A 26,549-nucleotide genomic window follows, 5' to 3' on the forward strand; every position below is an offset into this window, starting at 1 on the left:
TGGGTTCAAGGATCTGGTATTGCTGCAGCTGCCGTGTAGGTTGCAGCTGCAGTTCAGATTCAATCCATGGCTGGGGAACTTCCATATGTTGCAGGTGTGGCCATTAAAAAAAAAAAGTATGTTTGGGAGTTTACTGGTGACCTAGTGGTTAAGGATCCAGCATTGTCACTGCTGTGGTATGAGTCTGAGTCCTGGCCTGGGAACTTCTACATGCCAAAGGTGTAGCCAAAGAAAAAATTACATTTGGACCTGTTAAACTGAAGATGCCAATTATAGGCTCAAACATCTAACATTTCAAATATGGAGTATAGGGAAGCAGATTTGAGAGTCATCAGAATATTGGGCACATAAATCCATAAACCAGCTGAAATCACTTCGGGAGAATGTGTTCCCCAAGAAGTGATGAGTGTGCAGGACTAGAGCCAGGCCCTGGAGCCTCCACATTTAGAAGTTGAACAGAGGAGGAGCAATCCTACATTGGAACCTGCTCATAGTGCTGAAAGATCGGCTACCATGAACAAGCAGAGGCCCTGTATCCCTTCTGCCTGCCAGTCTGCCTCTGGCGACCCCTCCTGGCAGGACCCAACAGGGTTCTGAACAGCCGCAGAAACGTGGTTTTCAAAGTTCTTGCTCCAGCATCACAAATGTGGAAGAAAGAAGAAAAGGATTGAAGCTGACAAAAGCTGACTCCCTGCACACCTTCAGGGTCTAGCCTAGTCCCTAAGGCCAGTCCACCTACCGCCTCTCCTCCCATATTTACCTCGCGGCCTCTGAGAGCTAAGGGGAGGTTGAGAACAGCGAAGATCAGGGGAAGCCGCGCCCCGAGATCAGAATGGAGCTGCTGGGAACTGGCAGCGAGAAAGCCCTTGAGTGACCTAAGCGGAGGGAACGAGGGGAGGGCAGAGAGAGGGGAGGCGAGCATTCCCTCGGAACAAGGATGAGAAAATGGGCTTTCTGCTGGGATTCAGAGAGTCCATTCCATCTCTGAAGCCTCCTTTCCCCACATCCGTTTCTGGCCTGGGCAGGGAGAAGCAGGGAACCCTTGGGGGCATTAAATAACCCTCTTCTTCCTTTCAGATGCCTTTGGATTAGGCTCCTAATGGATTTCACCTGGGGAGGGGCAGGGTGGGACACTTCAGAGATCTGAGAAGGCCGTGGGGACACCGGTGTTGGGGGAGCCCGAGCAATTCAGTTGTCTGTCTGGAGAGCTCGCAACCATTTTTTTTTTCTTTTTCTTTTTAGGGCTGCATCTGAGGCACATGGAAGTTGCCAGGCTAGGGGCTGAATCAGAGCCGTAGCTGTTGGTCTACACCACAGCCACAGCCACATGGGATCTGAGTTATGTATGTTTGCAGCAATGCCAGAACTTTAACCCACTGAGCAGGGCCAGGGATCGAACTGTGTCCTCATGGATACTGAGCCACAATGGGAACTCCACCAACAATTCTTTTTTTTTTTAATGACTGAATGATTTTATTATATTTATAGGTGTACAACCATCATCACACCAACAATTCTTTACCTCTAATTTATGTCCGAAAAAATAAAAGAGGCAGGAAGTCCTGCGGCCCCGCCAGGTCTTGATCGACTCACTTCTGTCAGCTCACCTTCAGATTTGTCCCAGCTCATCACCTGCCAATCGGGACCACAGCTCCTGAGCAGACATGATTTCTAGACCTGTCGACGGTCTATATAGACAGGCTCTCTGAGTGTAACCTTCTCAAATCTCTAGCTATCCAAATTTCAAATGGAGGTTTTAACTCAACACTGGGGAACCGAGTCCCACTCCCACTCTCTATGGGATTGGGACCCCCCCTCTCTCCCATGTTCCCTCTACAGCCTCAAGAGGTGGAAAGCATTACAATCAAGACATCCTATAATGCTCCAACCTGGCCGCACATGAGTCTGATGACAGATTGAAATCGTGATGGAATAATCACAGTTCCGACTTCCAAAACGGAGTCAGGAAGCCACTGCAGATCTGGTCTCAGACACATCCCTGCACCACCGAGAACTTAAACTTTCTGTGAACTCTATCAAACCCAAGGACACCAGTTATTTTTAAAATATCTGCTAGCTGCAACCTTGTGTCTCAAGGTTGTTCTGCCTTAGAACTGTGCCACCATTTCAGGCCCCAACCAATCCCTGCTACATAATACCTTTACTTCTTGCTAGTTCCAATTATATATATATATATATATATATATATATATATATATATATTTATATATTTATATATATATATATTTTGTTTTGTCTTTTTAGGGCTCAACCTGCAGCATATGGAAGTTCCCAGGCTATGGGTCGAATCAGAGCTGTAGCCTCAGCCTATGGTAGTAGCCCCAACCACAGTAAAGCCAGATCGGGGCTGCATCTGTGACCTACACCACAGCTCATGGCAAAGCTGGATCTTTAATCCACTGAGCGAGGCCAGGGATCTAATCTGCATCCTCATGGATACTAGTCAGATTTGTTTCCGCTAAGCCATGATGGCAACTCCCCAATTATAATTCTTGATCAACAGCTCGAGTAACAAACTGTGGCCTTGTAGGAGACACGACTAATCTGTGTCTCCTGGGTTGTAGTCCTAACAAACCCCAAATAAATGCCTCTTAATTTCAATCAGGTCTCCGCTTCTGTAATGTCAGTTAATACGTCCTTCAGGATAGCCAGGCTAGGACAGGAGCCCTGGACCCCAAGCAAGGACTCCGGCCACTCCCCCGCCACATCTTTCTGCATTGCCCACCCTGCCATCTTCTGCAGGAGGTCCATCCCTCTTTTCCTGGAACTCTCAGCCTGCCCTCTACACCTGCTCCATGTAGAAAAAGATGATAGAATCTAAGCTCGCCACTGATTTGGACCAAAGCCCTGGTGATGATTTAAACTGAAACGCATTAATATCTCTGAATATTTCATGTCAGGTACATTAGGACAACCAACATTATTTATTGAAGGCTGGTCACCCATCATGGGTATTAGTACATTTTGTTTCACATTGTCTGCCAAAGGGAAATCAGTTTCAAGGAACAAGGTAGGAGACTTTTGGTAGGAGTTACTTTTGCCTCAGGAAATAAATCCTGCATGGATGGAAGGTGCAACGAAGTGGTGTTATCCAGCCTCACTTGGCTTCTAACTATCTGGAAGGCTCATCAGGAAGGCCTTTAAGTCACATTTGTTTGTTTTGTTTGTCTTTTAGGGCCGCACTGGGGGCATAAGGAGGTTCCCCCGCTAGGGGTCGAATTGGAGCTGTAGCCGCCGGCCTACGCCAGAGCGATGGCAACGCTGGGTCTGAGCCCCCTCTGAGACCTACACAGCTCACAGCAATGCCAGATCCTTAACCCACTGAGAGAGGCCAGGGTTCGAACACGCGTCCTCATGGATGCTAGTCAGGTTCGTTAACCACTGAGCCACGACGGGAAGTCGTAAACTACATGTTACAGGAGTCCTGCCATCACATCCCAGACAAAACCAGGCTGGGCTGAGCCTCAGCTTTCTCCAGCTGATATAAACTCCCCAATGTCTGAAATGGAACCCAATGTCTAGCTCTTCTGGTTCTATAGAGGATGGCAAAGGAGTGAATGGAAGGGGCTTCGCTGATCAGAGAGGGATTTGTTTGATCTGAGAGGGAGGCTCACTTCGAAGAGTGGTTCTACTCTCTCTTGCTGGGCTGCGGTTTTCACCCTCCTCGTCTTTGACTCTGCTCCCTTTGGCCTGTGCTCTCAAACACAGACCCTCATCCGTCAGGGTCTGCCCAAGGAAAAAACTACCCTAGCTCTTTTAAGCAGCAAGGAATTTAATGCAGAGATGACGGTGCTTGTATAATTGTTGCAAGGGTTAGAGGAGTGGGTAACTCACGGAGCTTCATCCAACTGACCCACCCGAACAATCAGTCCAGCCCCATCTTTTCCTTATCTCATGGTCATGCTGACATTAAGTTACTGTTAAAGAAATTGTGAAACTCAAGCAATGTAAAACATTTCGGTTTGCCTAATTTTTTTTTTTCCTGGTCATAAATACATGGCTCTCAAGCCTATTGGGGGGTGGGTAGCCAATTAGAAAAATTTTTTCCTAGAAGCATTTTATGGGATCTTTTACTCATAGGACAATTTCACTTATACATTGCATCCTGCCGGTTTACCTGGCCTTGCTCTGATCACTTCCTCAGGCTCCTTCCCTCAGCATTCAGCACCTCCATCAGGTCCAGTCTATTCACATCGACAAGGACAGGACCCCTTATTCAAAACTCAGGGGAAAATTTGCCATAGAAAGCCCTTTCTTCCCTTCCTACATTGAGTTGTTATGGTATTTATTTGCTACTATTAATGTCATTCTAAGTAGAAAAAAAATTTTTTTAATTTTGAATTTTTAACCTAAATGTTACTGTTCAACTTTATTACACAATTCCAGTTTTAATTGCAAACGTAAGGTCATCTGGTTCATACGCCGAATCACCAACGTTACATGATTCACATTTCATAGTTTGTACGTCTACACATATTTTGTTCTTACCAAAATAGTGGAAAGTCACAAAATGCGGCTGTTTTCACTTTACTTCTTGACATGTGCATAGCCTACCCACACTTCCTACTTATAGCTTGTCGATGACTAAAAAAGGACTGAAAGGAAAGGAATGATATGTGGTCCTGTCCTTCCCTTTCCTTCTGTGTCACCATTGTCAGCTAGTGGTTGGCTAATTCAAGGAAGTAACAGCAGTAAGGAAGGGAATGATAAGGTTCCTTGGTTGTTCATGTTTCTTATAATGCTTCCTTCTGGTTTGAAGCAAGTTCTGGTTGGAAGAGAAAGTGTAGCCTCCATGGGCCGTCAGTATCCTGACCCCTTACTCAGACGTAGGCGTAGCTTGTCTACCTGGGGCTCCTCCTACACATGTGGGCCAATGCTTACTGGACATCATGAAAGCTACATGTAGATGGGGCAGCAAGGAATAACAGACATGCAGATTGCATGTGTCTCTTCTGCTCATGTGTATATTCCATTGTCCCAATGGATTTCACAAGCACAAGGTCAAAGACAAAGTTATTAAGAATTTCTTGAGAACTATGTCTAGATACTCATATTGCAACAGAACAAAGGTGGGGAAAAAATGTATACATGTAAGGATAACTTGATCCCCTTGCTGTATAGTGGGAAAAAAATTTAAAAATAAATAAATAAATAAATAATTTCAAGCAGGTAGCAATAAAAGAAACATGTGGGCAGGATGTAGGAAAACCAGAAGGGACAACACCCTATTCTGGGCTGGTTGCAGCAGGACAGTCAGCTAGTGCCTTGGCCTGAAGGGACTAGCGCCCTAGAAGGAGAGGGTGGTGGTGAAAGGGCTGCCTTGAGAAGAGCTGAGATTTTTGGTTGAGGGGTATTGCCAATCCCAGGCAACCCCACAGAGAAGGAACTGGTGAAACAGACACCTCAACCTCCCCTTCCTCCCTCCCTCCAGTCTCGCTTGGAGGTCCCCAATGCCCACTCCAATGGAAAGCCACAGGGCAAGTGGACCAACTTCCAGGGCAGAGAGCAGGGTGGAGAGAGGTGGATAGTGAATCTGGGAGGCAACAGAATGTGTTCCTGGGCCAAAGGGTAGGGCGAGAAGCCAGCTGGGCCGTACAGACTCTCCTCCCTTAGGATCTGAATTCTGAGTGGAGCAACACAAGGCCTAGAGGGGATTGGAGCTGATTCACTCTAAATGTGGAGTCGTGACAAAACTATTAGTTCTCGTTACCCAGATTCCTGAGCTGCCTTAGTTCCTGTCCTTTCCAAGACTTGGTTATTCAGCAGTTCCCCTAGGCTATGGGACGCCAATAACCTTACAGTGATTCTCCTTTTGCTTTAGTTAGCAAGAGCTAACTTTTTGCTTGAAACCAGTCCCGAATGATAGAAACTACATGTGGGAGGAAGCCCTCAAACGGACAGGCTGGATTTTATGGGTTTAATGTGAGAGAGCCAGGGAGAAGCAAGACCAGTGAGGAGGTTCCTGCAATTTGAAGGATGATGAAAGACCTAAAACCAGGAACAATAGGAAATGACGTGGTGAGCCAGTCTCTGAGCCAGTCTCTGCCACAAGTTCTTATTTTAGATATTTAACCTCTTGTCAGACCACGTGGTGAACAAGGAAAGCTCTAATTTTGGGATTTGGAAAATGTAGTCACTATATGTGGTCACTTCCAATCATGGGCTCGGCATGGTGACATTTCAGGGAAAGACGAAGATTCATAAGCTCTAGGGCTGTTCCTTCAGGAGGTCACCTACATAAAAAGCTCTAATTTGAGGTAGACAGCAAGATGGGTCTTAATGGAGGCATCAGCAAAATCCAGAAGAGAGACTCATTCTGACAGTGGGGACCTGGGAGCCCCAAGAAGGACTGGACTTAAAGTGGATACGCTTTATTTTTCATTCCATTAAAGAAAAAAATTATTCTGACACGTGTTAAATTAGTAAGGAAGACTTTATCCAGGACTTTTGCAAACCGGGGAGACAAAGTGGGCTCCATTCCTAATACAGCAAAGACAGCTGGGGATTTATGTCCAAGGAGCAGAATGAAGGGGTCAGTGGATGGCAAATTATGAGGAAGAGATGGCAAGGGTAGAAGGAGTCTTGCTAAACCGACCTAACAGGATCTTTGCTGAAGGCAAGGTCAAAACCTTACACCTCAAAAGTAGGAATGAGGAACATCGGATGCTGAGGATGGGGGTATCCTCACCAAACTGACCTGGCAGAGTCCTTTGCTAGGACAGGGCTAGGCAGGGACACAGGACAGGACACAAGGTCAAAGCCTAGTTGAGAACAGGCTTCCAAGAGCCTGATTAAGGTTTGGTCAAAGAGTGAGCTTTGTCACTTCTCAGCATGTGCCTAGTGTTGCAGCTGCAAGCATTTCTGGGGTACAGGGAGGGATGTGTGTGGGGTACAGAAGGGGGGGTGGTTCACAGACAAATACACAGGCTTTAGGCCGTCCTCCTTCAACTGTAGGAATTTCTTCTGTTTTGGGGCAGATAGTAGAAACCCTTATTATACTAAAGCGAGGGGCTTATTTGCGCCCCAATGTGAAGCCAGCAAAAGCTCCGGAGTTCCCATCCTGGCCTCAGCGTCTCAATGGCCAACAGTCTCCTTTCCAGTGACTGAGTGTAGCAGAGGGATGGAAGAGCTGGGAGACCAGGAGGAAGAGAGGGCCCAGGTGACGCTCACGCCCGGAGCCACTGGTGGCCCACACGCCCAGCCTGCTCACTCAGGTAACAGCCACGTAATTGAACTAAAAACTATGGTGGGGAAGAAAAACAAAAACAAAGAGAAAGACGAAACAAAACAAAGCATAGTGGGGTAGAGGTGTACCTCAGGCTGTTAAAAATTACCCAAAACTTGTAAATAAGGCTAAAATATGGCTGCATATACTTTCAAATTTACACGAGAGCATTTCCCCGCAAGCCTGCCTATGCATCTTCTGACTCTCAAGGTTACGACACCTTTGTCTTTTTTTTTTTTTTTTTTTTAATGGCCACACTGGTAGCACATGGAAGTTCCCAAGCCAAGGATTGATTCCGAATGGCAGCTATGACTTCTGCAGCAGCAGTGGCAACGCTGGATCCTTTACCCATTGTGCGAGGCTGGGGATCTAACCTGCGCCCCTGCAGTAAATAGACCTGCTGCAGTCAGGTTCTTCACTCACTTTGCTACAGCAGGAACTCCTAACTTTGTCTGACTTGATTGGGACCCACGCTCTATAAAGTTACATGTTAACTTTCAGATGATTGGCAAGTTGTAAATTGTGGGGATTTTTGTCCCAAAAGGTACAAATATATTCTGTCCAGTAGAAAAGATAGGCCAAAGGTGACAGCTTTATTGCTTTGTAGGACATTAGGCAAGTTTTGCAGTTAATTTAGCAATCTCTATTTCTCTTGTTATATATACTGTCTCACATACCCTTCTCTGAAATGGTTTTACCATTCTGCTCATTCCTCATTAGTGAATTAAATAAATGCTCACTATATATTTACATAGAAGGGATGTTTTACCTTTTTTTTTTTTTTTTTTGCTTTTTAGGGCCGCATCTGGGTTGAATTGGAGCTAGAGCTGCCGGCCTACACCACAGCAACACCAGATCTGAGCTATGTCTTCGACCTATACCACAGCTCATGCCAACGCCGGATCCTTAACCCACTGAGCAGGGCCAGGGATCGAACCCGCAACCTCATGGTTCCTAGTCAGATTGTTTCCACTGAGCCACGGTGGGAACTCCAGGAGCGATGTTTTACTTTTTGCAAATTGTATTTTGACAAAGGGAAGTTCTCCTGACCTGCAGTTTCCCTTGAAGACTCCCCCACAGACAACCACGTCATCTAAATACAACAAGACAGACCACAGGATGTGTGAGTGATGATGATAGTGATGGTGGGGGCTCCCAAGGAGAGTCTGTCTCTTTTTTTTTTTTTCTTTTTTTGTCGTTCTTGAGGCGCACCTATGGCATATGGAGGTTCCCAGGCTAGGGGTTGAATCGGAGCTGTAGCCACTGGCCTACACCACAGCCACAGCACTGCCAGATCCGAGCTGAGTCTGTGACCTACATCACAGCTCATGGCAACCCCGGATCCTTAACCCACTGAGCGAGGCCAGGGATGGAACATGATTGCTCATGGATCCTAGTCAGATTCGTTTCCACTGAGCTACTACAGGAACTCCCAAGTTTGTCTCATTTTTCCAGGGACTAGGACGCCTTGTTACATTCATCTCACAACAGCCGTTTCCCTCTGGAGTCTCTGACTCCTCCAGGCCTGGGCCTGGACACCCAGGGATGAGCACGATGCCAGCCCCTCCAGCCACACGCACAGTGGGCTCCTAAGGTCCCGGCTCCACTTTTCTCTCATCCCCACATCCCCCAAATGCTCCTCCTTTTTTTTTTTTTCCTAAATGCATTTGGGACTTGGAGTTAGAGTAAGGTATAGATGGTCAGGACCCAAAGTCGATTTGTTTTAATATGCTATTGAAGCACGTGCCAAAATGTATTTTTTTTTTTTTTGCATACATTACTTTGGAAATGCAAATTACAAGAACTGTCAGTAACTATCGCTACTCTCTTGGCATTAAGGGACAAAGGGGAGAACATTACTTGAAAAATCCTTTGCCACCTCTTTGGTAGCAGAGAAACCTCTGCCATGCCCCAGAGCTGCTCTCCATTCCTACTCACAGAGTGAAATCTAGAGCCCTCTTCACACTCTGGTGAACTTGGACTTTCACAGCCAATGGCCTTGAAGAGAACTACCAGCCTGGGGGACAGGTCCCATAGTCAGCATGCAAACAGTCCCCTTGTGGCAGGCCTACTTTCCTCTCTAGAACGCCAAAAGCAAAAGGACCGAGGAGCATCAGTGAAGGATGCTGGTGAACTACTGAACAGAACTAGCCAAGTGGATTCAAACTCCAAGTTCAGCGCCCCGGCCACCTCCTTCACTGCTTAGGGCTCCTGTTCCTTGCCTTGTAGGTCACAGAAACATCTCTGGCCTGACGTTCCTTGGTCATGTACTTGCTGAGGGGTCTTGACGGCTGGTTAGAAACCATGTGATTTTTCAGGCCTGACCTTGGGCCGTCGCAAAGGCTTTGTCCAGCAGTTCTCACGGGAGACGCTGCCCTCCCCACAGCAGACTGGGCGCATGGTCAGTGTGCTCCTGCCTAGGCCTCTTGACAGCAGGGGGGACTTAAAGAGCCCTCCCCCCCGCCCCCGACTCAGGGCTTAGGACTTTTACGCGCCTCACTCCCCTCCCCCAACCTCAGCATCCACAAAACTGCAGAGTCTTTTGTCCAGGGCTCCCTCAATGGTTGACCCCACACCTGTGCTGAACCACCTGCTCTTTCAGGGGTACGGCGCTGCTGGGGGGGCGGGAGGGGGTGGAATGGGGTGGAGGGAGTCAGCACTTGGTTTTAGTCTCTTACACCACCGCAGTAAGGGGTTAGAGGCTTAAGGCGTTCATCTTTGGCTGGTTATAGGCTTGCCACCCCAAATGCCGCTTTAGCATGCGGATTATTTTGAGCTGAAAACAATCAAGGCCCAGAAGTTTTAGGAAGAAACTTTGGCCTTCCCCCCCTTGATGGCCTAAAGAATGTAGACAGAGGACTACACCATATTTCGGGGTCTTTTATCTTCTGAGATGACCCACACTCTGTCTAGCTGTATCAATAAATCTACTTCTTACCTGTCACTTTGCCACTCGCTGAATTCCTTCTGCACCGAGATGTAAAGAAGCTGAACTTCAGTAAGTCCTGGGACCAGGTGCATAATATTAATTTTAAAAAGTGGGTTCAGGAGTTCCTGTCGTGGCTCAGTGATTAGCGAATCCAACTAGGAACCATGAGGTTGCGGGTTCCATCCCTGGCCTTGCTCAGTGGGTTAAGGATCCGGTGTTGCCGGGAGCTGTGGTGTAGGTTGCAGATGTGGCTCGGATCCTACGCTGCTGTGGCTGTGTTGTAGGCTGCTGGCTGCAACTCCCATTCAACCCCTAGCCTGGGGTCTTCCATATGCCGTAGCTGAAGCCCCTCCCCACCAAAAAAAGTGGGTTCAAATCCCAATCTGGGCTTTGGCTGGGTTTGAGTCCCAGTTTGAGTCTTAGCTGGGTTAGAGTCTCAGCACGTGGGTTCAAGTCCCAATCTGAGTTGTGCAGTTTTATAGTTGGCTGATTGGATCCAGAACTGTTGGACACTAAGACCTGGGGAAGCGGGAAACAACTACCCTCTCATCCCTAAGCTACCCTTACTCCAGGTCATGATCAGTCTCATCCACCAACTGGACCCCATCAGCTTTGGAGTCAGGTCTTGAGGAAGGGGCAGAGTGAAGGCCCAGGAGTGGGGGGTCTAGAGAAGGGAACAAGTCTCTGTACCTCTTTGATCCCTAAAACCAAAGTCCTCACCAGCCTGCAGTCTTTCTCTCCCGTCCTATGACCAAGCACAGGCATTTTATTTTATTTATTTATTTTATTTTATTTTTGTCTTTGTGCTATTTCTTTGGGCTGCTCCCGCGGCATATGGAGGTTCCCAGGCTAGGGGTCGAATCGGAGCTGTAGCCACAGGCCTATGCCAGAGCCACAGCAACGCGGGATCCGAGCCGCGTCTGCAACCTACACCACAGCTCAGGGCAACGCTGGATCGTTAACCCACTGAGCAAGGGCAGGGACCGAACCCGCAACCTCATGGTTCCTAGTCGGATTCGTTAACCACTGCGCCACGACGGGAACTCCCAAGCACAGGCATTTTAAAGACCACATCTGTCAAGAGACATGAAGCCTTTGCAGACTATTATGAAAGTTTACACAAATCTGATTATCCCCTCAGTGAACCAAATTACAGTAAATTCTTCCAACAAGATTAGCATCAAATAGATTTGTTGAATTTACTGCCAGCAGCCTTGGTCAGTGGTGGAGAAAGAACAGAATAAACAGAGACCTCTGTTTCTTTTTTTTGTGTGTCCTTTCATTTGTTCTTCTTTCCCCACTCTCTGACACTTCTAAATCTTCAAAAATAAGAGCATGCAAATCATACATGCCATTCGTTCAATGATCCAGATCCACCGGGGCAGTTTCATTTCTTCCAGACCGTATCCTGCCTTGACCTTCTCTCCTGCCAAGCAATAAACAGCCCTTCTTTATTCTCAGCAGCTTTGTCTCTCTTCTCTGGCAGTTCCTGCCCACTGGGGAGTAATAATTGAGCCAGGAGTTGAAGCTGAGATGAAAGGGATTTTTCCTTGCAAAGGTCTGGCTGTGTGTTGGGTGCGAAGGGACCAATAATTGGGCACAGCCTGGGGTGGCCCTGCCTCCAACGCTAGGCAACTCGGAGCATTAATGAAGCTCTAAATCCAAAGCCATTCCCCCTTGAAGTCACCTGCCTAGCTTTCTCTTTGGCATTTGATTTCTAAATGTTTCTTTCATGCACCAGGAGAGCGAGACCTGTCCTTGGTCATAACTTCCGCCATCATCATCCCCTTCCACCTTACTAGGTGGTGTCACAGGACTTTATCTCTTCTAGCTTCACCACAACCCAGCAGGGCGAGGTGGATCACTGCCTCTCCAGAAGATGAGGATGAGGCTCAAAGGACACCAAGCCAGGTTGGGACCCTGATGAGACCTCAGCAGACTCTGCCCACGCCCTGCTCACATACCCTTGGCACTTACCTCCACACCCCCTTAGAACATCTGCATGCCTGGCAAACCAGAAGGACCAGAAAGTTGAAGGCACAGCCTTCCGCAGGTGACAACAGCATAGGGCATCTGCACCTGCACATTCCTCACCACTTCCTAAGGTCCCCCAGCAGGGGGCGCTCTGGTTGTTCACAGTGGTAACTGGCTTGATAAAAACCTTTTACTGGCTCCCTTTCTTTCCCCATCACTCTCTCACCCACCCTCTGGCCACAGCAGTGACAGTGCCAGATCTGAACCTGCTGAACCACCAGGGAACGCCTATTCAACTTTTTCCCCCCTTTTTCAGCCACACCCGTGGTTTATGGAAGTTCCCAGGCCAGGGATTGAATCCTAGCCGCATCTGTGACCTACGCCACAGCTGCAGCAACACCAGATCTTTAACTCACTGTTCCAGGCCAGGGACCGAACTGGCAATGCCACATCGACAAGCTGGATCACTAACCCACTGTGCCACAGGGGGAATTCCTCAACTTTTTAAAAATGTTTGCTTTTCAGTTTATAATCCTAGCTGAGTGACCTCAGGCAAAACCACTTGACCGCTCTGCGGTGTTGAGCCATCCATTCATTGCTCAGATGTTTCCTAAGCTGTGTGCCAGGTATGCAGATGAGGGATGCCCCTGCCCTCTGGGAGCTCCTAGCCTGAGGGAAGCCCCACACTGGGTCTGTGCTATGAGTTTACTACGTCTGTAAACTCAAGATGCTGTGCGGAGGGCATGGAGGGGCTTCTAACCCAGGCCTAGGAAGCCAGGGAAGGGCTCCTAGAGTAGGTGCTACCTGAGGTGAGTCTTAAAGTAGCAGTTAATAGATGGATGGCATCTGCAGCAGGGGGACAGTATATGGAGGGCAGGGAAACCAGAGGGAGGTGGGGGGCCTGATGCTGTCCCCATGTGGTGTGTTCCTGAACAGGTCACTTCACCAGGTTGGACCCTGGCTTTCCCATTTGATCTGCTTCCTTCAACAACTGGTATAAGATCAAATATGGATAATGCAAAAATAAGTTTGTTTTGGCCATGCCCATGGCACGCAGAAGTTCCCAGGCCAGTGATCAAACCTGTGCCACAGCAGGAACCAAGCCACAGTAGTGGTAACACTGGACTTGAGTGGTAACACTGAGTAGAGTTCCCTGCTGAGCCACCAGGGAACTCTACTCAGAAATCTGAAAGATTGAAGAGTGAGCCTCATAGAATGGACCCCACCCTTGTTCTTGGGAAAGGGAGGGGAGAAGGGATTCATGAGGGACTTGTTTTTTCTCCCTCGTGTCTGAAGTAGTCAATGTGGTTGGAGGGCCCATAAATCAGACTGAGCAGTGATAAACCTGATCCTGTGTAAATGGCATTTGACAGCTGAGGAGACACTTTTACAATGATTTATTCAACATGTTTTCATTGAGCTCTGTGCCAGGGGCTCTTCCAGGTGCTGGGAACGCAGTAAAAAACAGGAAAGACATACTTCCAGCCTGTGGACCATGGAGTAGGCGGGTCAGACTTGTAAACAGGACACTGCCACGATCACATCTCACCCTCACGACAGCCACATGAACTAGACAAGGCTGAGATTTTGTCTAGAATCTGAGTTCCAAAGAACAATGACCTGCCCAAAGTCAGAGTTTGACCATGGTGGTACCACATCCCACCCTGATACCAAGTCATTGCCTTTCTTTCTTTCTCTCTTTCTTTCTTCCTTCCTTCCTCCTTCCCTTTCTTTCTTTTGCTGCATCCATGGCATATGGAAGTTCCCAGGCCTTGGATAGAATCCCCCGCCACAGCTGCAGCCAGAGCCACTGCAGTAACAACACCAGATCCTTAACCCACTGCGCCATAAGGGAACTCCCAAGCCATCACCTTTCCATGGAGAAAATGTTACACCACCTCTCACTGATCAGAGTTAGAATAAAGGGCACCAAATGGGCCTCAGAAGGTGTGAGGTAGATGGGAGAGGTGGCCCCTGAATGCCCCAGCAATGCCTCCCAAGAAACAGAGGTGAAGCAAATAGGCAATGAGCTTGGAAATCTCTAGCCCAAATTCAGGAGGGTCTTCATTTTTCACATTAAATCACTTCCACTGTCTCCAGCCCCTCCAGTAAGGCTTGACTCGGGCTTCCTCAGACACTAATCAATTTGTTCTGAGAGGAAATAACATATCCTTGGGTTCCCTTTGTGATCCTGCCTCCCTCCAAGGTTCCATCTGCTTCCTTCATGCCTGGAAATAAGACTGAAGGGGAAAAAAAAATGAGCCTGCAGATAGGCTGCTGATGATCTTAATATTCCATATTGAAATGTCCCCTCCAAACACGGCTTTGGGGGCAGGGGAGAAAGATGGCCAAAGCCTCTGATGAAATACAAACAGCTGTGGGAGGTGGCTTTAACCGGAAATGCTGAATGAGAGTCATGAATAATCTGGCTTTTCATCAGGCAGAGCCAGATGTTGGGGCCGGAGGAGGAGGGCTTGTGGGGAGCAGGAGCGACAGATGAGCGACCTCTTTTGTAGGAGTGGGAGGCACAGGTTTCCAGGTGCAGTGGCAAGACCTTCAGGCCAGGATCAGGGGAATGACCTTGGGTACCCTCTGTCCAAAGAGACAAAGTCCTTGGCTAGAAAAGCCCAATAGCCTGCTAATTCTACTCTGTGTGTGTGAGGCAAGATGGGGGGTAGCTTCCCTACCCCAACAGTGTTCCAGCTGGGTGTGCTGTGATTCCACGCAATTCTAACACTGTCTACTGGGAGAGAGCATCAGATCTCACAGGTTAAGCATTCAGTCCTACAAGACTCCCCCTACTTCCCCTCCCCACTCCCTACTCTGCCACGCTTCAGACGCCAACTCCAAGTCCAGGTTGTGACCTGGATTTCTGACCAACCAGCTATGGATTGCAGTTTCCAAAAACTACCTCCTCAGGTTCAAATAATTTGCTGGAGTGGCTCACAGAACTTAGAGAAACATTGTATTCACTAGGTTACCAGTTATTGTGAAAGGATATAACTCAGGAACTGCCAGATGGAGAGAGCACAGGGCAAGGTCTGGGGCCCGGGGGCAGAGCTTCCATGCCCTCTGAGTGATGTAAGCCATTCTCCCTGTACCCTCCACCTGTTCTGTAGAGGCTCTCTGGTCCCAGAGGCTCTCTGGTCCCAGTCTTTTGGGTTTTTAATGGAGGTTTCATTCCATGGTCATGTTTATGGAATCCCTGAAAATTTGGGGAAGGTGATTTGGGGAAGGAGAGGGCCAGGGATTAAACCTGCGCCACAGCAGTGACCCATGCCACAGCAGTGTCAATCCTGAATCCTAAACCCACTGAGCCACCAGGGATCTCTGACCATTGGTGACTGAACTCAGCCCCCCTTCCTCCTCTTGGCCAGGCAGAACAAACTGAAAGGTCCAACCCTCCAATCACAAGGTTAGCTCCACTGGCAACTCATTTTTAGGTGATGGGGTCTAAAAGTCACTTCACTAACGTACTAACATAACAAAAGCCACCTTTTTGGCTGCCCTGGGGCATAGGAGTTCAGGGTCAAGCATCAGATCCGAGCCACAGTTGCAACCTATGCCACAGCTGCAGCAACGCTGGATCCTTTAACCCACTGTGCCAGCCAGACTGAACCTGTGTCCTGGTGCTACAGAGACCCTGGTGATTCTGTTGTAGCACAGGGGGATCTCCTGGCTCTCTCCACTTATGCAATTCTGTGCATTTTAGGAGCTCTGTACCAGAAACAAGGCAAAGACCAAATATATAGTTCTTATATAAGTCACAGTATCACACCTGCTCATTCATGCACTGGCCAAACATTTACTGAACACCAACCAGGACTCAGGCACTATAATCAGTACTGGGAAACAGAGTTGATAAGACTCAGTCTCTGTAATCAAGGGACTTCATTTGGGATGGGAGACAGACAGGTTAACTAATAAATGAATAGAATGTTGTAAATCTCTGCATGGGGGGACACACAGAAGCAACTGCCAATTCTACCTGGGGATGTCTGAAAAGGTTTTATGGTGGGTGGGCAAGTCTTAAAAGATGAGTAAGATTTGCTAGACAGAGAGGGAGGAAAGGCATCCAATAGTAATAACATTAATATCCACAACACTTATTAGATGTGTAAACATGCCAGACATGATTCTGAGAGTAGGATGGTTACACAGGTAGTTGTAGAAGTCCCAGTAGGGGACCACAGATGCAGCAGGAAACCTCGGGAACTTTGGGAGACCACTGTAAGTTAATAATCACTCAAGAAAGCCATCAGAACATCATGGAATGAAGCAGGCTTACTTAACCATTAAACCATAAATGAAAGCATGACATGTGCCTCAGGTCATTAAGTGAAAGATAAAATGAGGCCTGCCTTCACCAGCAAAATAATGATTCTTAGGACCAAAGACAGGAATTTAACGGAAAGGTGACATTCCAAAATAGGAGACTCTCTATACTGAAACCTGAGATGATTCAACACATTTCAGCATATGTTACCACCCTTCTGCTGATCTGAATAAGCACTGACAGTCCTACTTTGACCTCATGGTGTCAAATACTCTTACCTGATATAAAGGAGGAGCTAGTGATGTAAGCCTTTTACTCAAAGAATGAGGAATAAGGCAGCCTTTCCCCCTCCCCCACGTTCCCTGGATTATAAAATCATAGCCCACCTAACCCTTGGGGCTGAACCTCCTCGCCTGCCCAGTTGAATCCCTCACAAACACCCTGTATTAATAAATCTATTTCATCAGAGCAACCACAAATCAAAACCAAATATCACATTCACAAAAACTAAAAAGAAAAGTACTCAAGCATAAAATAAATGGAAATAATCTAACCAAAAAAAAAAAAAAAGAAAGGAAGACAGGAGAAATAGAATCAACTGGAAAACAAGGTTTAAAATGGCAATAAATACATATCTGTTAATAATTACCTTAAATGTCAATGGACTGAATGCTCCAATCAAAAGACACAGAGTGGCAGATTGGATAAAAAAAGCAAAAACCTATGATCTGCTGTCTACAAGAGACTCACCTTAGGGCAAAGGACACATATGGATTGAAAGTGAGGGGATGGGAAAAGATATTTCATGCCAATGGGCAAGACAGGAAAGCAGGAGTTGCAATACTCATATCAGACAAAATCAACTTTAAAATGAAGGCCACAAAGAAAGACAAAGAAGGACACTATTTAATGGTAAAAGGATCCTTTCAAGAAGAGGATATTACAATCATCAATATATATGCCCCTAATATAGGAGCACCCAGAAACCTATAACAAATACTAACAGACAAAAGGAGAAATTGATGACAATACAATAATAGTAGGAGACTTTTAACACTCCACTCACATTAATGGACAGATCCTCTAGACAGAAAATCAATAAGGCAATAGAGATCCTACATGACACAATAGAAAAGTTAGACAATTCACGTTTACAGGACATTACATCCAAAAAAATCAGAATATACATTCTTCTCAAGTACATATGGAACATTCTCAAGGATCCATCACATACTGGGCACAAAGCTAACCTCAACAAATTTAAGAGTACAGAAATTATTTCAAGTATCTTCTCTGACCACAATGGCATGAAAGTAGATATCAACCACAGGAAAAGAAATGGAGACTACATGGAGACTAAACAACATGCTACTAAAAAACCAGTGGGTCAATGAGGAAATCAAGAAAGAAATTAAAAACTACCTCAAGACAAATGATAATGAAGACAAAACCACACAAAATCTATGGCATGCTGCAAAAGCAGTGCTCAGAGGGAAATTCATAGCAATACAAGCCTTCCTCAAAAAAGAAGAAAAATCTCAAATCGACAACTTAATGCACCACTTAAGTGAATTAGAAAAAGAACAAACAAAACCTAAAGTCAGCAGAAGGAAATCCTAAAGATCAAAGAGGAAATCAAGAAAACAGGGAAACACAGGCCCTAAATGAAGCATTAGACCAGATGGATTTAATAGATATTTATAGGATATTCCATCCAAAAGCAGCAGAATACACATTCTTCTCAAGTGCGCATGGAAAATTCTCTAAGATTGATCACATCCTGGGCTACAAATCAAACCTCAGTAACTTTAAGAAAACTGAAATCATATCAAGCATCTTTTCCGACCACAACACTATACAACTGGAAATCAACAACAAGAAAAAAAAAACTGCAAAAAAATACAAACACATGGAGACTAAGCAACATGCTACTAAACAATAAATGGATCACTGAAGAAATCAAAGAGGAAATTTAAAAATACCTAGAAGCAAATGACAACAAAGATATGACACTCCAAAACCTATGGGATGCAGCAAAAGCTGTTCTAAGAGGAAAGTTATAGTAATACAAGCTCACCTCAGGAAACAAGAAAAAGCTCAAATAAACAAGCTAACTTTACATCTAAAGCAGCTCGAGAGAGAAGAACAGACAAGACCTAAAGTTAGTAAAAGGAAAGAAATCATAAAGATCAGAGCAGAAATCAATGAAATAGAAACAAAGAAAACCACAGAAAAGATCAATGAAACCAAAAGCTGGTTCTTTGAAAAGATCGACAAAATTGATAAACTCTTAGCCAAACTTATCAAGAAAAAAAGAGAGAGGACTCAAATCAATAAAATTAGAAATGAAAAAGGAGAAATGACAATGGACATCACAGAAATACAAAGGATCGTAAGAGACTACTATATGCAACTATATGCCAATAAAATGGAAAACTTAGAAGTAATGGATAAATTCTTAGAAAAGTACAATCTTCCAAGACTAAACCAAGATGAAATAGAAAAGATGAATAGACCCATCATAAGAACTGTGATTAAAAAACTTCCAACAAACAAAAGTCCAGGACCAGATGGAATTCTATCAAACATTTAGAGAAGAGCTAACACCTATCCTTCTGAAACTATTCAAAAATATCACAGAGGAAGGGACACTCCCAAATTCATTCTATGAAGCCACCATCACCCTGATTCCAAAACCAGACAAAGATACCACACACACAAAAAAGAAAATTACAGGCCAGTTTCACTGATGAAAATTACAAGCCAGTTTCATAGATGCAAAAATCCTCAACAAAATACTAGAAAACTGCATCCAACAATATATTAAAAGGATTGTACATCATGATCAAGTGGGATTTATCCCAGGGATGCAAGGGTTCTTCAATATCCGCAAATCGATCTGTGTGATATACCACATTAACAAACTGAAAAATAAAAACCATATGATCCTCTCAATAGACACAGAAAAAGTCTTTGACCAAAATCCAACACCCATTTCTGATAAAAGTCCTTCAGAAAATGGGCATAGCGGGAACCTGCCTCAACATAATAAAGGCCATATACGAAAAACCCACAGCTAACATCATTCTCAATGATGAAAAGCTGAAAGAATTCTCACTGAGCTCAGGAACAAGACAGGAATGTTCGCTCTCGCCACTACTCTTCAACATAGTTTTGGAAATCCTAGCCACAGCAATCAGAGAAGTAAAAGCGATGAAAGGAATCCAAATTGGAAAGGAAGAAGTAAAACTATCACTATTTGCAGATGACATGATACTATACCTAGAGAATCCTAAAGACTCTACCAGAAAAGTGTTAGAGCTCATCCATGAATTTGGCAAAGTCAGAGGATACAAAATTAATACACAGAAATTGATGGCATTTCTATACATTTAACAATGAAAGATCAGAAAGAGAAATTAGGGAAGCAATCCCGTTTACCATTGCATCCAAAAGAATAAAATACCTAGGAGTAAACCTACCTAAAGAGACAAAAGACCTGTACCCTGAAAACTCTAAGACACTGATGAAAGAAATCAAAGATGACACAAACAGATGGGAAGACATACCATGCTCTTGGATTGGAAGAGTCAATATTATCAAAATGACTATGCTTGCTACTCAAGGCAATCTACAGATTCAATGCAATCCTTATCAAATTACCAAGGACATTTTTCACAGAACTCGAACAAAATATTTAAAGTTTTTTTGGAAGCACAAAAGACCCAGAATAGCCAAAGATATCCTGAAAAAGAAAAATGGAGCTGGAGGAATCAGACTCCCTGACTTAAGACTATACTACAAAGCAAAAATCATCAAAACTGTAAGGTACTGGCACAAAGACAGACATATAGATCAGTGGAACAGGATAGAAAGCCTAGAATTAAACCCATGCAGCTACAGCTAACTAATCTATGACAAAGGAGGCAAGAATATATAATGGAGAAAAGACAGCCTGTTCAATAAATGGTGCTGGGAAAACTGGACAGCCACACATAAAAAAATGAAATTAGTACACTCCCTAACACTGTACACAAAAATAAACTCCAAATGGATTAAAGACCTAGATATAAGACCAGACACTATCAAACTCTTAGAGGAAAACATAGGCCAAACACTCTCTGACATAAATGAGAGCAACATCTTCTCAGATCCACCTCTTAGAGTAATGACAGTAAAAACAAAAATAAACAAATGGGACTTAATTAAACTTCAAAGTTTCTGCACAACAAGGGAAACCCTCAACAAAATGAAAAGATGACCCACAGAATGGGAGAAAATCTTTGCAAATTAAGTGACTGACAGGGATTAATCTCCAAAATTTATAAATACCTTCTGCAGCTCCATACCAAAAAAACAAACAACCCCATCCAAAAATGGGCAGAAGATCTAAACAGACGATTCTCCAAAGAAGACATATAGATGGCCGAGAAACACATGAAAAGATGTTCAACATCATTCATCATTAGAGAAATGCAAATCAAATCCACTCTGAGGTACCACCTTACACCAGCCAGAATGGCCATCATCCAAAAGTCTACAAACAATAAGTGCTAGAGAGGGTGTGGAGAAAAAGGAACCCTAGTACACTGTTGGTGGGAATGTAAATTGGTGCAACCACTGTGGAAAACAGTATGGAGATTCCTCAGAAAACTAAACATAGAACTACCATTTGATCCAGCAATCCCACTCCTGGGCACCTATCCAAAGAAACCATGACTTTAAAAGACACATGTACTCCAATGTTCATTGCAGCACTATATACAGTAGCCAAGACGTGGAAACAACCTAAATGCCCATTGACAGAGGAGTGGATCAAAAAGATGTAGTACATATATACACAATGGAATATTACTCAGCCATTAAAAGGAAAGAAATAACAGCATGTGCAGCAACATGAATGGACCTAGAAATTATCATGCTAAGTGAAGTCAGTCAGACAATGAGACACCAACATCAAACATCATTCCAACTGACATGTGGAATCTGAAAAAAGGACAGACTGAACTTCTTTGCAGAACAGATACTGACTCACACAGACTTTGAAAAACTTATGGTTTCCAAAGGAGACAGTTTGGGGGTGGGGGGATGCACTGGGGTTGTGGGATGGAGCTCCTATAAAATTGGATTGTGATGATCATTGCACAAATATAAATGTAATAAATTCATTGAGTAATAAAAAAAGAAGAAAAATCTCAAATCAGCAACTTAACCCACCACCTAAATGAATCAGAAAAAGAGCAAACAAAACCTAAAGTCAGCAGAAGGAAATCATAAAGATTAAAGAGGAAATCAAGAAAATAGGGATTAAAAAAAACAATAGAAAAAAAAAAAGACTTATATGCTGAGAACTACAAAACATTAATCAAAGAAACTAAAGAGGATTCAAAGAAATGGAAAGATATTCCATGCTCCTGGGCTGGAAAAAAATATTGTAAAAATGGACATACTACCCAAAGCAATCTACAGATTCAATGCAATCCCTATCAAATTACCCATGACATTTTCCACAGAACTAAAACAAACAATCCAAACATTTATATGGAACCACAAAAGACCCAGAATTGCTAAAGCAATCCTGATGAACAAAAACCAAGCAGGAGGCATAATTCTCCCAGACCTCAGGCAATATTATAAAACCACAGTCATCAAGACAATGTGGTACTAGTACCAAAACAGACAGACAGACCAATGGAACAGAACAGAGAACCCAGAAATAAACCCAGACACCTATGGTCAATTAATCTTCGACAAAGGAGGCAGGAATATAAAATGGGAAAAAGTCTTTTCAGCAAGTGGTGCTGGGAAAACTGGACAGCTGCATGTAAATCAATGAAACTGGAACACACCCTCACACTATGCACAAACATTCCCAATCCATCCCCAAAACACTCAAAATGGCTTAAAGACTTAAATGTAAGACAAGACACCACCAAACTTCTAGAAGAGAACACAGGCAAAACATTCTCTGACATCAACCTTACAAATGTTTTCTCAGGTCAGTCTCCCAAAGCAACAGAAATAAAAGCAAAAATAAACCAATGGGACTTAATCAAACTGACAAGATTTTGCACAGCAAAGGAAACCATAAAAAAAACAAAAAGACAACTTAGAGGAGTTCCTGTCGTGGCTCAGTGGTTAACAAATCCGACTAGGAACTATGAGGTTGCGGGTTTGATCCCTGGCCTTGCTCAGTGGGTTAAGGATCCAGCATTGCCGTGAGCTGCAGTGTAGGTTGCAGATGTGGCTCAAATTCCATGTGGCTCTGGCGTAGGCCGAGGCTACAGCTCTGATTCAACCCCTAGCCTGGGAACCTCCATTTGCTGCAGGAGCAGCCCAAGAAAAGGCAAAAAAGACAAAAAAAAAAAAAGACAACTTACAGAATTAGAGAAAATAGTTTCAAATGCTGCAACTGACAAGGGCTTAATCTCTAAAATATACAGACATCTTATACAATTCAACAACAAAAAAGCCAACAACCCAATTAAAAAATGGGCAAAAGACCTGAATAGACATTTCTCCAAAGAACATATATAGATGGCCAACAAGCACATGAAAAAATGCTCAACATCACTGATTATTAGAGAAATGCAAATCAAAACTACTACGAGGTACCACCTGACACTTGTCAGAATGGCCATCATTAATAAGTCCACAAATAACAAATACTGGAGAGGGTGTGGAAAAAAGGGAACCCTCCTGTACTGTGTGTGGGAATGTAAACTGGTACAACCACTATGGAAAACAGTATGGAGGTACCTCAGAAAACTATACATAGAACTACCATATAGCAATCCCACTCTTGGGCATGTATCTGGACAAAACTTTCCTGGAAAAAGACACATGCACCCGCATGTTCATTGCAGCACTATTCACCAAGCCAAGACATGGAAACAACCTAAATGTTCATCAAAGATGAATGGATTAAGATGTGTTATATATACACAACGGAATACTACTCAGCCATAAACAAGAACAAAATAATGCCATATGCAGCAGTATGGATGGAACTAGAGACCCTTAAGTGAAATTAAGTCAGAAAGAGAAGGACAAATACCATATGATACCACTTACATCTGGAATCTAATATACGGCACAAATGAAACTTTCCACAGAAAAGAAAACCATGGACTTGGAGAACAGACTTGTGGTTGCCAAGGGGAAGGGAGAGGGAGTGGGAGGGACTGGGAATTTGGGGTTAATAGATGCAAACTATTGCCTTCAGAATGGATAAGCAATGAGATCCTGCTGTATAGCACCGGGAACTATATATCTAGTCACTTTTGATGGAACATGATAATGTAAAAAAAAGAGGGTATACATGTATGGGTAACTGGGTCACCTTGCTGGACAGTGGAAAACTGACAAAACACTGTAAACCAGTTATAATGGAAAAAAATAAAAATCATTATAAAAAATAAAAATAAATGTAGAAATAAAGGAAAAAATATATAAATCTTTTTCTTGCCTATCACTTTGCCTCTCGCTAAATTCCTTCTGGGCTAAGACACAAAGAACCTGAGCCTCAGTAAGTCCAGACACCAGGTGAGGGGTTCTAATTTTAAAAACCATGGGTTCAAGTCCCAATCTGGGTTCGGGCTGGGTCTGAGTCAGAGGTATTTCAATTCTAAGAGCTTTTCATTTAATGGTCACAATGGCCCTATGTAGTAGGTTTTATGGTTATCCCCATTTTACAGATGAGGAAGCTGAGGCCCAGAGTGATTAAGAAGCTTGCTCAAGGTCAGTTTGGGGGTCTAAGGTGATTTAGTGGGACTGGACTCACTAAAGTTGGAGATAGGGGTGTGCTTTAAGTGATGAGGCCAGAGCTAGACAGAGGTTGGGCCACGAAAGCTCTCAACAGCTTTGCTGCACAGTGTTGCTTTCCTCCTGCTGGGCAGGGCATGGCATGACCTGCTTTCTGCCTTTCCTAATCACTCTGGAAGCAGCACTGGAGGCAGCAAGGCAAGCAAGCCCTTGGGGAAGACATTTCAATGGTCCAGGTGAGAGATTATGAGCTTATGACTAAGTCACTCCCATTAGCAATGACACGTTCAGCACCAGCAGACAAAATGGGCAGGAATTTCTCTCCACACAAAGGAGAAAAAAAAAATATGCTTTGCGGAGTCACACAGACCTGGATTTGAGTCTTAGGTATGTAGTTTAACCAGGCTTGGGCAAACTGTACTTTCAGGATCTCTCCATCTATAAAATGGAGATAATAATACAAGAGGTGATTCTACTGGATGGTTTTCCATGGGACTGAAAGCTCCCCGAGGGCAGACAATGAGCCTCCGCAGTCTTTGTATTACCAGCTCCTGGCACCATGCCTGGAACATGTTGAGTACTTAGTGCTTCTTTGCATAAACAGAAGTGGTCAGGATAAGGAAAGGAAGAGTGGAGAGTGGCATCAGGTCTCTGCTTCAGCTGATGCATGGATGGTTATGCCATTCACCAAGACGGAGGCTATGGAAGGAAGATGGCATATCCGAGAGGGGAAGGTGGAGAGCTTTGCTTCCAACACGGGAGGAGTGTTCACTGTGATAAAGCCCAGGGGACGGTGATGGGAGTGAGCAGATCGCTGAGGACGAGGGAGGCTTTCAAGTGTTGGAGACGTTGTCTACATGGATGTGGAGCTCTCCTCAGTCAGATACTCATGATCTCTTACCTGAACCATTGCCGTTTACTGCTAATGGGTGTCCTTGCCTTGCTGCCTCTAATTCAGCCTCTGTACTGCTGCCTAAGCAATATTGGAAAGAAGGAATCTGGTCATGCCAAATTTATGTGGGATCTGCCTGACACTGTGTCTGTAAGGCTCTATGCTACCATTTTATATAAAAAAGTAGAGGGTGTATAGCAGGTTGTATCCCCTCCCCCCAAATAAGATCAAGTCCTAATCCCTGGTAGCACTGAATACGAACTTATCTGATTTTTTAAAAGTTTAAAGTATAGTTGATTTACAATGTTCCTTCAATTTCCGCTGCACAGCAGTGACCCAGCCATCCACACACACACACACACAGTCTTTTCCTTTTTCTTTCCCATCACATTCTAATCCAAGAGACGGGACAGAGTTCCCTGTGCGGTACAGCAGGACCCCCTCCCCCATCCGTTCTAACATAACAGTCTGCCCTACCTACTCCAAACACCCTGTCCATCTCCCTCTCTCCCTGCTCCCCCCCCACCTCGCCCTGGCAAACACATGTCTGCCTGAATAGGACTTTATTTGAAAATAGGGTCATTGCAAATATAATCAAGTTAAAATGAAGTCATACTGGATTAGGGTGCGCCCTAATCCAATAACTGGTGTCCTTATAACAAGAAGGAAATGCAGTCACAGAGACAGAGGAGGGGGCCAGGCCATGTGACGACAGAGGCAGAATCAGAATAATGTAGCCCCTAGCTAAGGAATGCCAAGCATTCCACCACCAGAATGCTAGGAGAGTCCAAAAAGGATTCTTCCTTAGGGTAGTCAGAAGGAGCATGGTTTCAGACCTCTAGCCTCCAGAAAAAACAAACTTCTAAGTCACCCAGTCTGTGGTATACTTTGTTACAGTAAGCCTAGGAAAATAATACAAAGATATATATACATACACACAACTGCTTATGTTTTCAGAGCTAAAAACAAACAATGGGCTGTTGGCTGATCAAGGGATGACTTCTTGGAATGACTAGGGGGCCTTGGCTCTTTTCCACGTGTCTCTAACGTAATCAGGCATGTTCTCAGGACTTTTGCAAAGGTACAAATGAGTAAGCAAAAATAGCCACAGAGCCTTAATGCCTGTGCTGGGAACTGGCACACCAGCACTTCTGCTTCATTCTCTTGGCCAAAGATGGGCACAAGACCAGCCCAGATTCAAAGAGTGGTAAAACAGATTCAAGCTCTTTGGAGAAAGACTGAAAACGACACATGACAAGGGGCATGTATGCAGAAACACAGAGAATGAAGAATTCAAGCCATTAAAACAGTCTACCATGCCTATATATGTACATATGGATAAAGCAAATGAGTCATTAATAGTCATGTTTTTAAGATAAAAAATTTTTAGAATAAGAGACAGGAGACACAAATCCAATGAGATGCAAAAGCAAAAGTCCAGGTACAAGTTCTGTCATACAGAGAGTTG

This window comes from Phacochoerus africanus, chromosome 6 (assembly GCF_016906955.1).
Source record: "Phacochoerus africanus isolate WHEZ1 chromosome 6, ROS_Pafr_v1, whole genome shotgun sequence".
NCBI lineage: Eukaryota > Metazoa > Chordata > Mammalia > Artiodactyla > Suidae > Phacochoerus > Phacochoerus africanus.